The sequence below is a fragment of the Balaenoptera borealis genome, assembly GCF_965194805.1.
Source record: "Balaenoptera borealis genome assembly, chromosome: 11".
Lineage (NCBI taxonomy): Eukaryota > Metazoa > Chordata > Mammalia > Artiodactyla > Balaenopteridae > Balaenoptera > Balaenoptera borealis.
In genome coordinates this window covers 21549279-21562573 of record NC_138868.1, presented here as the reverse complement: position 1 = coordinate 21562573, position 13295 = coordinate 21549279, and positions in this window count along the sequence as shown.

Below are 13295 nucleotides of genomic sequence, written 5' to 3'. Positions count from 1 at the left end.
GAAAATTAAAAAAAAAAAAAATTCTGTAATTGAGGCTTGGTAATACCAACACAAATTATAAACTCCAGCAGGCAACAGTACAGCTCAAAGAACATGAGTCAGCAGACAGAACCTCAGAGTCCATGTTCCCCAGCATGCTGCAGTCAGTTAGCAAGACAAGAAAGAGAAGAGAACCCTTTGTTGTGGTGATCATTATCTAGATAACCTGCTCACCTTGTCAATTGTTTTCATCACCTGATGAAGACAGGGCAGATCCTCCACCCAAAATTTTGTTTGGATGCCAAGACTGATGATGTTGCATACTCACTGTATTAATCTGCTTGGGCTTTTATAACCATATACTATAGCCTGGGTGGCTTAAATAACAGAAATCTATTTCTCACAGTTCTGGGGGCTAGGAAATCCAAGATAAATTTCGTTCTGAGGCCTCTTCTCTTGGCTTGTAGGTGACCACCATCTCACTGTGTGCTCATACGTCTTCCTTGTGCATCCACAGGTAGAGTGGGGATGCCCACCTGTGCATGAACAAAGGAGAGAGAGAGAGAGACAGAGACAGAGAACAAGAGTGAGAGAGAAGGGTCAGGCTTGTTCTTTAGTGTCTCTACTTATAAAGACACAAATTCTATGAGATCAGGGCCCCACCCTTAGGATCTCATTTAATCTCAATTACTTCCTTAGAGGTCCCATCTCCAAAAAGAGCCACACTGGCACAGTAAACAATTATCAATCCAGGTAAAAGATATTAGGAATTGTTTATATTCTTCTTATGTTTCTGTAACTTTGATACCAAGTAAAAGTTAAAACACAACAAATACAAAGCATAATTTACTAAATTAATACAATACATTTTAATACTTTGTTAAAACATCTAGCACACTCACAAAGATGGATAGTGGCTTTGTACATTAACTTAGTATTGTAAATGTATACTCTTCTATGGTCTCCAATTATTTCAATCATTATAATTACCATGATCTAAAGTGTATCCAAATCACATAGAAAAGTCAGGACCACAGGACTAGATTTATACATGAAAAAACACAATCCAACATAAATATCTGTAGAACATCATAATCAATTTATTCTTACACTGAAATATCTTCACAACTTAAGCATGGCTTTTCAAAAGGGATCCAGAAAATTGCATGTCAAAATGATAAATTTGTCAATTTGTCCAACTGCTTATTGTTATGGGCATGACACTGATGACAAAATAAAAGAGGGAAAAACAACAACAACAACAACAAATTTATCCCTGAAAGCCTCATTCAGGGAGGATATGGTGCATCTGTTCTTCACATACATTACCAAGTGTTTTCCTGAATTTACTTAGTACAGTTTTTCTTTCTTGCCTTCAAACATTTTTATCCCCTCTTCTCTCCCTCCCTTCTTTCTTTCCATTTTTCCTTCCTCCCGTCCTTCTATTCTTCCTTCCTTCCTTCCTCCCTCCCTTCCCTTTCTTCTTTCTTTCTGTCCTTTCTTCCACCCTTCCTCCATACCTCTTTTTCTTTTTCCATCCTTGTATGTATTTCATTTTGTGAATCCATGAAATAAAATTCTACTTATCACAAACTAATTCAATTATGCTTTTGTCTATAGAGCTCATGGGTCCTGTTCTCAGAGTTCTTAGATGGTACCTAAATATCCTTTTTGATTGTAATGCATATCAATTTCAGTAAGACAATAATGCTCTAATTTTAAACTAGGAGAGGTCATTTTTGAACAATAAGTAATTTCATCTCAGCTTGATGAAAAGTAGGGGAAGCTTATTTCTTCAAAACTGGAATGATAATTTACTACTTTACAGTTTATATGTGTGGAGTTTATTTTCCAGGTTTATTGGAAAAGTTGTTATGATTTTTTTTTTAAAAAAATCTTTATTTAATGAGGATTTATCAAACATATGGTTATATACATATTGCATTAAGTTCTGGTGATACAGACATTAAAATCAAAACAAAGCAAAATTAAAATAAAACACCTTCCCTGTTCCCCTTTGGACATCAGAATAGATTTTTATAGATGAATATATCTGTTATAAGTGCCTTGACAGAGGTGACCACAGAGTGTTATAGAAGCATAATGGATAAAGAGCTAACTCTGACTTAAGAGAATTAAGATGTTTGTGTAGGGGGCTGTAGTATTTGGAGAAGTTGCCATTATTGCGGACTGTGGCAAACCCAGGGATGACAACTGTTGAAGGTCGACTTCGAAGTAGACCAAGATTGTTCTGTGCCTGGGACTTTAACAAGTGACAAGAATATTCTTTCTTAAGATAGACTCTGGAGAGCCCTGCTTTCATGCAAAGGGAATACATGCAGTCAATGGGAATAACTGCCTTTCCAGGGCAATTAAAGTCTATTGGAATGTACAGAAGATACCTAAAATAAGTATCATGGGAGTATATAAAATAAGGCAAGGCTCCTGAGGAACTAGGGTTATAAAAACCCTAATTCCTTATAGTGTGTCTCCTTTAGATTCTTTAGGCCTTTTAAAAACTTAACCTATTCTCTATATTGAACATTAATTCACATCACTTCTCAAATGAAAGCTGAGTATACATTCGAGTTAACATTACTCTTGGAGCATTTAAATGGGGGCCTAGAAAATGGAGCAATGGTCTATTGAGATTCTTAATACCATATCCCACATAAGTCACCCCCTTACAAGAAGGAGAGAATGGTAGGACTCCAGAGTTTTCTACTCTGGTTGTAGCATAGAGCAAATTAGGCACATGGGAAACTGGTACAGAGTTGTCACATTCTATTATTTTGGTTTTTTTGTTTGTTTTCAATATTCCATCTCTTTTTCTCTTCTTAAAACTCAGAAAGATTGCATATTTGAGTTGAACAATGTTGTATATTATATATATATATATATATATACACACATATATATGTGTGTATATATATAACTATATATTAAAGATAATACTGAAAGTACAATAAGAAACAGTACTACCTAACTCTAAAGGCTACAGCTAAAAATTCCATTTGTGTTTATTAAATGGATGTCTTCTCCAATATTTTATTTTATTTTATTTTTAAATTTTTATTGGAGTATAGTTGATTTACAATATTGTGTTAGTTTAAGGTATACAGCAAAATGAATCAGTTATACAAATACATATATCCACTTTTTTTTTTTATTCTTTTCCTATATAAGCCATTACAGAGTATTGAGTAGAGTTCCCTGTGCTATACAGCAGGCTCTTATTAGTTATCTATTTTATATATAGTAGTGTTTATATGTCAATCCCAATCTCCAAGTTTATGCCTCCCCCACCTCCCTTATCCCCTGGTAACCATAAGTTTGTTTTCTACATCTGTGACTCTACTTCTGTTTTGTAAATAAGTTCATTTATACCCTTTTTTTAGATTCCACATATAAGCAATATCATATGATATCTGTCTTTCTGTGTCTGACTTACTTCACCCAGTATGACAATTTCTAGGTCCATCCACGTCTCTACAAATGACCCAATTTCGTTCCCTTTCATGGCTGGGTAATATTTCATTGTGTATATGTACCACATCTTCTTTATCCATTCTTCTGTTGATGGACATTTAGGTTGCTTCCATGTTCTGCTACTGTAAATAGTACTGCAATGAACATTGGGGTGCATGTATCTTTTCGAATTATGGTTTTCTCTGGGTATATGCCCAGGAGTGGGCATATGGTAGTTCTATTTTTAGTTTTTTAAGGAACCTCCATACTGTTCTCCATAGTTGCTGTACCAATTTACATTCCTACCAACAGTGTAGGAGGGTTCCCTTTTCTCCACACCCTCTCCAGCATTTATTGTCCTCCCCCACCCAATTATTTTAGTATTTCAATGTGACACAAGAGTTTTAGTATCTTGGTAACAAATGATTTTATGTCTCTCTTTGAGCTCAGGCATGCTTGTTTTTCTTTCATTTAACTTCTTAATTTTGAACATTTTTATAAACACTTGATAATGCATAATGTCACTATCACCTACCATGATACTAAACATATTTAAATCAATTCACAGTGTCAATACAGACAAACCTCAGAGATATTGTGGGTTTGCTTTTAGATGACTGCAATAAAGCAAATGTCAAAATAAAGCAAGTCACATCAACTTTTTGCATATACAGTTATGTTTACACTATACTACAGTTTATTAAGTGCGTAATACCATTATATCTACAAAGACAATGTACATACCTTAATTTAAAAACATTTTACTGATAAAAAATGGTAACCATCAACTGAGCCTTCAGTGAGCCATAATCTTTTTGCCTCGGTTTGATGACTGTTGACAGATTAGGGCTGTTGTTGCTGAAGGTTGGGATGCCTGTGTTAACTTCTTAAAATGAGACAACAATGAAGTTTGCTGCATCTATTGACTCTCTTTTTTTTTTTTCTCCACAAGCAATATTTCTGTAGCAGGCAATGCTGTTCGATAGCATTTTACCCACAGAAGAACTCTTTCAAAATTGGAGTCAATTTTTTCAAAATTGGAGTCAACTCTTTCAAAATTGGAGTCAATCCTCTCAAACCCTGCCAATGCTTTATCAACTAAGTTTATGTAATATTCTAAATACTTTGTTGTTATTTCAACAATCTTCACAGCATCTTCACCAGGAGTAGATTCCATCTCAAGAAACTACTTTCTTTGCTCATCCATAAGAAGCAACTCCTCAGTCATCAAAGGTTGAACGTGAGATTACAGCAGTTCAGTTACACCTTCAGGCTCAATTTCTAATTCTCGTTCTCTTGCTATATCTACCACATCTACAGTCACTTTCTCCACTGAAATTTTGAACCTTTCAAAGAACCTTTCAAAGTTGGAATCAATTTCTTCCAAACTCCTGTTCATGTTGATATTTTGACTTCTTCCTATGAATCAAAAGTGTCCTTAATAGCATTTAGGATGGCAAATCTTTCCAGAATGTTTTTTATTGACTTTGCCCAGATCCACCAGAAGAATCACTACCTATGGAAGCTACATTCTTATGAAATGTATTTCTTAAATAATGAGACTTGAAAGTCAAAATTACTCCTTGATACATGGGCTGTGGAATGGATCAAGTTGTGTTAGGAGGCATGAAAATATTAATCTCATTGTACATTTTCACAGAGCTCTTGACTGACCAGGTGCAGTGTCAATGAGCAGTCATATTTAGAAAGGAATCTTTTTTTTCTGACCAGTAGGTATCAACAGTGGGCTTAAAATATTCAGTAAACCACGTTGTAAATAGATATGCTATCATCCAGCACATTTGTTGTTCCATTTACAGAGCACAGGCAGTATAGATTTAGCATCGTTCTTAAGGGCCCTGGGATTTTTGGAATGGTAAATACACACTGGCTTCAACGTCAAGTCGCCAGCTGCGTTAGCCCCTAAGGAGAGAGTCTGCCTGTCCTTTGAAGCTTTGAAGCCAGCATTAACTTCTCGTCTCTAGCTATGAAAGTCCTAGATAGCATCTTTTTCCAATAGAAGGCTGTTCTGTCTACATTGAAAATTTGTAGTCACCTTCATTAATTTTCTAAGCTAGATTATCCATTAATTGTCTGAGCGAGATTTTCTGGATAACTTGCTGTGCCTTCCGCATCAGCACTTACTGCTTTCCCTGCACTTTTATGTTATGGAGATGGCTTCTTTCCTTAAACTTCATGAACCAACCTCTGCTGGCTTCATACTTTTCTTCTGCAGCTTCCTCACTTCTCTCAGCCTTCATAGAACTGAAGAGTGTTAGAGCCTTGCTCTGGATCGGGCTTTGGCTTAAGGCAATGTTGTGGTGGCTGATTAGATCTTCTATCCAGACCACTACAACTTTCTCTATATCAGCAATAAGCCTGTTTTGCTTTCTTATAATTCATATGTTCACTGGAGTAACACTTTTAATTTCCTTCAAGAACTTTTCCTTTGCATTCAACTTGGCTAAATGTTTGACTCAAGAGACTTAGCTTTTGACGTGCCTTCCTCACTAGGCTTAATCATTTCTAGCTTTTGACTTAAAGTGGGAAACATACCATTCTTCCTTTCACTTGAACACTTAGAAGCCATTATAGGGTTATTCATTGGTCTAATTTCAATATTGTTGTTTCTCAGGGGATAGAGAGACCCAAGGAGGGGGAGAGAGATGGGGGAATAGCTGGTTGGTAGAGCAGTCAGAACACACACAACATTTATCGATTAAGTTCTCAGTCTTATATGGGTGTGGTTTGTGGCACCCCAAAACAATTTCAGTGGCTAACATGGAAAATCAGTGATCACCATAACAAATATAATAATAATGAAAATGTTTGAAATACTGTGTTAATTACCAAAATGTGACAAGGAGACATAAAGTGAGCAAATGCTGTTGGGAAAATGACACTGACAGACTTGCTAGAGGGCAGGGTTGCCACAGACCTTCAATTTGTGAAAAACTCGTTATCTGCAGAGCACGATAAAGCTAAGCAAAATAAAACAAGGTCTGTCTGTACTGTTTCATAGCATGATATGTACTACATCACATACAGATAAAATTACCTTAAAGAAGTTATGTTTACAGCAATCTTTCATGTGCCAGTCAATAATTCAAATGGTATCACATATAGTAGATGAGAAACTCTGTAGATAAATAGTGATTTTTACAGGTTACCTCAAGTTATTACTCATGGAAAAGGAAGAGGATTCTCTAGCTGAGCAAGACTTCTGAATAGCACCATGTTGCAGTATTTATAATACACGGATGGTAACTTGAAAATTAGAGCAGAATGCAATAGACCTGAATAAAGCTGTACTGACAAAATATGAAATATGACAAAACTAACACCTAGAATAATTATTTTGCCACAACTGTGACATAAAAATACATTTAGTAACATTTGTAAAGGTTGAATATTATTGTCTTCATAAACACCTCTGTACAAAAGGCTGACTGTGATACCTGTCTCTTCAATCTAACATAGGTGGAGCGTTTAGAATAAAAGACCTTGTTCTGTAATACTTACAGAAAAGACCAAAGTGATTCCTGAATTCCTGTGCAATTCTGATATTTGCCAGACGTTAAACTCAAACTAATGACATTTTAATATTTCCTACAGATAATTTTCAAGTTCAAGAGCTTGGATAAACTTAGATCATACTTCTTGCGTGGGTTATTATGATCCTCTGTATTTGTGAGTTTTCCTGTAAAAGTGACTGTAGCTATTTCCATACAAGTTTCCATTTTCACATATTCATTGTAAGGGAGTAGTTGATGAAAAGAGAATGTTGATAGTGTCTTTTGGAGATAAATGAGACTAAAACTTGTGTACTTTTCTCAAGAATACCAAAGCTACATTATCGCAGATTCTCCACTTACCGGAAACTCAGTATCTTAATATTGAGCTTCCAAGACCACATGAAATTTGTAAGGTAACTACCACTGCATCCTTAAGTGTTAACTTAACTTAATAGCTGAAGTATTCCCTAGTGCAGGGAGTAGCCTATGCCTTATATTTCTGATTAGCTAGAGGTAATAGAGAATGTGGGTGATTAGGATATCCTACATGACAACATACCTGGCAGTGATAGAGAACAATTCTATCATTCTTTCTATGAAGAGGAAAAGATAAGCCCATCCATTTAAGGGAGTGAATTTTCTTTTATTATGTGTTAGACTAATAACATTTGTAACTTTTGAATTCTATTCCACAGATGTTATATTTATTTTAATCAAATTTCTGGCCAAATTACTTAATTTTCTTTTTCAGATAATATATTAACATTCTTATTCTGGGCAGATGGATATTTTTTGTCTTTGGTTTGATGTACTGCCGGCACACTACTGCATTCCTTAGTTTGAAAAGCATAGCAAAATGCCACACTGAAAAAGATAGACAAAACTTCCTACTTAGTAGATTTAAATCACAAAAAATATTACATAGATAACTAATTAAATGTTATTTAATAATTTTGAGAGCAACTATGTTTTATATGGAAAAAACAGTGCTTCATGTTTATCTGTGAAGCACTCCTTTTTCAAAGAGAAATGAGATTGAAAGAATTAAAAACAAAAACTGGAATAAAGTTACTTCAGAGAAATGTCTACTTTGTAACTGCTAGAGATTGGCTCATTGTTTGCTCTTGTTTTCTAGTAGCCAAATTAAAGAGGGAAACACAGTCAGCTGTTGAAATCAACATATCCATAAAATTAAAACAAACAAGTTGTACTTGAATATTCAATTTCTTCACATATTTTATATCTAGATTTGTTAAGAATGAGTAATATAACATGGAGAAAGATTTTATGGTTACAACAATTGCTTATGCTTTTTCTCTGCAATGTAGTTTAAGCTCTTAAAAAAAGATATACGCACTATCCGCAGGTTCACAAGAGTGTTTTATATATTATTCCAAAAGCCTAAGCACAGGAATCATTCCATTTGTTAGTTCATGCCATAGATATATAGCTCTGATCAGTAATAAAGGGAAACTAAGTGAATACATAAATTATCCTTTCTGTAGAAACTTATATAGCAACAAGTCCAAAAGTCCTTTCCTTAAGTTTCAGAGTTAAGTGTAAAAATAGGCCACCTAATAACATTTTCATTTATTTTTACTTATTGAGTGATTACTATGTTCTAGGTACTCTTCAGGGAATTGTGGAAATAATAGTATACAAAAATGATAAAGGCTGTTATATGTTGTGAGGAGTAGACATTAAACTAAAAATACATATAACATATGTCAAATAGTGATAAGTGCTGCAGAGAAAAATTGTGCAGGATGATGGGAGAGGAATTGCTGGTAAGTGGGTTAGGGCTATTTTATAAGGAAGATTTTTAAGAAATTGCACTGGTGGGGTTGAACAGGAAAAGGAAAACTTTATTCAAGACTATTCCAACAGGGACCAATACTATTGCAGTAGAGGAGAAATTCTGAATTCATTTGCACTGAAACAAAAGGCAGGTGAGTTTTTAAGTACTGGAGTGAGCTAGTGGAAAAGTGATAAGAGGGAATTAAAGGAGATATTGGTAATTTGATTAGACCATTTGCATTTGCTATTTGGTACCCAAGAAGTTAGGCTCCTACCCTCTCACAGAAACTGAGAGATAGGCCTCCTATCTTTCTAGATGATTCTATTCCAACGAATGGATAGTGGCTCTCAGGTTCTTGAGGAAGACATTCCTCGGTTGTAGACCAGCAAGAGGCAAGAAGCTGGGAGAAGATTTATATCTCAAAGGGGTAGAGAAAGAATTTACAAATGAAAGTTTTTCTTTTTTCCACAGAAATATAATACCATATTTTATTCATATCAGGGTATTTATTCAGTGTCCTAATCTGAAACACGATCTGCCACCCCCTGCTTCTCTGAGATCTCATTCTACACTCTCCTCCTTGCCTACTCTGCTTGGGCTACACTGGCAATCTCCCTGTTTCTGGAACACACCAAACTATCCCTACCTTTGATCATTATCACTTCTTTAACATCTGTCTAAAATGCTCTTTTTCCAGGTGTGCAATCCCTCCTTCATATACTTTATACCAGCTTGAATGTCACTCATCAAGGGCATCTTCTCTGACTACCAAATATAAAATAGCAATCCACATCACCCCACATCCTGTGTGCTCCCACATGTATCTTGTTTTATCCATAGTCCTTATCAACAGCTGACAGTTTATCTATCTATCTATCTATCTTTTAAAATTATGGTAAAATACCCATAACACAAAATGTACTGTCTTTGCCATTTTTAAGTGTAAAGTCTAGTAAAGTACATTCATACTGTATAATCAATCTCCAGAATGCTTTTCATCTTCCCAAACTGAAACTTTGTACTCATCAAGCAACAACTCCCCACAGGTCCTGGAAAACTCCATTCTACTTTCTACATAAATAAAAGTTTTTCTAAAGTGAATCCTCTAAAAACAGAGAGGTGAGGGACTGTAGTCAGGAAGAATACTGTCGAGAGCTTAGGCAAGCTGAGGGGAATGTCAAGGCCATTTTGATGCGGAGAGTTTAGTGGTAATCCACATAAGTGATAATGATGACTTGGACCAGGTGGAGACCAGTGAATATAATGTGAAGTAGCCAGATTCTGGATATATTTAGAAGATAGAACTGATGAGATTTGTTTAGAGATAGCAGGTGGAATATGAGCAGCAGAAAAGTAAAGAATACCTCCAGGGCCTTCCTGGTGGCGCAGTGGTTGAGAATCCGCCTGCCAATGCAGGGGACACGGGTTCGAGCCCTGGTCCGGGAAGATCCCACATGCCGCGGAGCAACTAGGCCCGTGAGCCACAACTGCTGAGCCTGCGCGTCTGGAGCCTGTGCTCCGCAATAAGAGAGGCCGCGATAGTGAGAGGCCCGCGCACCGCGATGAAGAGTGGCCCCCGCTTGCCACAACTAGAGAAAGCCCTCGCACAGAAACGAAGACCCAACACAGTCAAAAATAAATAAATAAATAAATAAATAAAAAATACCTCCAACTATTTTGGCTGAGAAAATAGAAGACTTAAGTTTGTTTTTACTGAAAATTTAAAGATATTTGTTATCAAAATTCTGATAAGAATCAGAAAGAAAAATATAAACAAATGAGTATGCTTGGAAAGACAAAACATGCATATCAATCATAGAGAAAAAAATGACGCCAGAAAATTCCCAACGAATTTTCTCTTTGATTCTTTATCAGTTGTCCAATTTCATTGTTTTTATATATAATGATTTTTTTTGTTCCTTTTTTTTTTTATTTCTCCTTAAGCAAAAGCTAAATTCAATGGCCCTCAGTATCTAACATTTATTCAAAATTTTATCGCTCGTTTAGAGTGCCAACCAAAACATCTATTATAGATTAATTATAGAATGTAAAATTTCCACAGAAACATATCATGAGAAATTCAGTCTGCACAGACTGTGGAAAGAATTGTGCCTTCAGGAATTAAGTGGACTTTAATGCATGTGTTATGTAGATTATTATGTTAATTTGGAGGTTATTTACATTAAAAAAAAGAAGAGAAAAAAAGAGTCAGGAGAGAGATAAGATGGAAGGAGAAACCACTGACTGATCAGGTGACATACCTTTGAGCCGGTATAAGTTCTAAGTCTACATTTCCAGAAGACATCTTATGAACTACTTCATTTCTTCATCAGTACATCAGTCAGTATTTTTAATGGCTAAGAAAGTCACCTTCTTGAAGGACGAAAGCACTATAATATATGGATATTATTTTTAAATGAAGGAGCTACCTTTATATATACATATACATGTATATATATCACTTCTGTATATAGTAACTATTTTGCATGTTGCATAGCAAAGTAATTCAGTGTATTTGGAGCAGGGTCCTTTCCACTAGATGGTATATCCAAATCCAGCCGGGTTCCAACTAATGGTAGCTCCTAACAAATAATAATAAGACGAGGTTTTTTTAACTGGACTTTGGTCCTCTTGCTGTCTTGGTGGACTTTTAGTTTTAAAATTTTGCTATTGTTGTTTGTAATAATCACATGTGTCTATAAAATAATCTCAGTGAATAAAGAGAGTGGAAGATTCAGAAAAACACAGGATTTTAAATTTCTATGAAGACCCACAATGAAAAGAAAACCACTTTCAGTATTTTTGTGTATTTCTTAACTTTTTATACTTTGTTTCGCCTGTTCTGTATTTTTAAATTTGATTTTGTGTCCAAAATGGTGGTATTTCCATCTTTTTTTTTTTTCTTTGTGGCTACTAGATCATGAGAGCCCACAAAACTATGAACTCGTACTAGAACAGCAAGGTCTTATATTCATTCTGTGTCCTTAGCACTCACATTAGCATATGGCCCAGGAAATCTATTCAATAATGTCTACTCAATTATTGACTTGGATAATTCCTAAGAGTGTGTAGTACTGACTTGATTTTTTAAAATGACATCTTAATTGAATATTATAAAGTAATCTGTATTATTGTTGTCTACTTCTGTCAAAGATTGTGATTTGTATGTATAAACTCATGTTTTTCAAGTCACCAGTTTAACTCTTTTCTGACTTTAATTTAATATGAAAACTTGATATATCATTATTTCCTTTAAATACTTGTCCCCTTAATTACTGGTTTTGATATACTTGGTATGCAATTTGAACTCTGATTACTACAATTAAATTTATTTAATGTAATATATTTTATTTCTCATATTTTTTCACCAACATTCAGTTCTATAGCTATTTTTACAATCCCACTAAATTAAACTCCAGAGTGTTCTTTTTTCAAAGCTTAATATGATCGCTTTATGCCAGTTTACAACAATTATTTTGATTTACCTCTTAATGTGCTGTGACATATATCTTCAAACATTTTTTTATGAAGTCTTCTTAAATAGTAATTTATCTGAACTCTTTCACATCTAAGAAAGATTGTTTTTGTTCATAAACAGTAAGTGGATTAATTCAAAATTATTATTTTGCCGGGGCTCTATATTTGTTGCTCCATTTCCTTCTGATATCATTGCTATGGAAATAAAGTCATAGGATGGCCAAGTATTTATTTACATACATAAATTGATTTTATTTTGTGTAGATTCACTTATATTCTTTCTTTTTTCTTCTTATGTATCTTCTATTCTCTCTCTCTCTCTATATATATATGTGTGTGTGTGTGTATATATGTGTGTGTGTATATGTGTGTGTGTGTATATATATATATATATATATATATATATACACTATATATTTAAAATTCAAACATATTACTATGTCATATCTAATATAGTATACCTTATCATTATTTACAAATATTCACTCCCTTTTGTTATCTCTGAGAAGTAATACTCCTATGACCAACTGATATTGAGCTTGGCCATCAGACTTGCTTTGATCAATAAAATGCAATGAACATGAGTATGACACAGTTGAGCAAAAACTTTCAGTGTGTTTAAGAGATTTGATTCAGCTTCTTTTTTTTATTGAAGTGTAGTTGATCTACAATATTATATTAGTTTCATTTGTTCAGCTTCTTGTTTCTGTGTGCTATGCCCACTGGCATGAGAAAGGCCTGTGCTTTAGCCTGTATCTAGAAACAGGAAGCCCCAGAGACCTAATGTGAACCTCCACTATATCTTAGAGAAGTTGTAGCAGCTGATCTGCAAACAAAAACATTAAATTTGGGAAAAAATTATAAATATATATGGTTTTAATTCACTGAGACTTTGAAATTGTTCTGTAAGCACAATTCAGCAAAGAGTAACTCATAGATTATAGTCATTCCTTTAGGTATCTTGACTTGGTATTGAGGGAACTCTAATAACCAGAATCTGACTTTTAATTAGATTCAGAAAGATTTCTTCAAATTTTCCTTTAATTTTGTACTTTTTC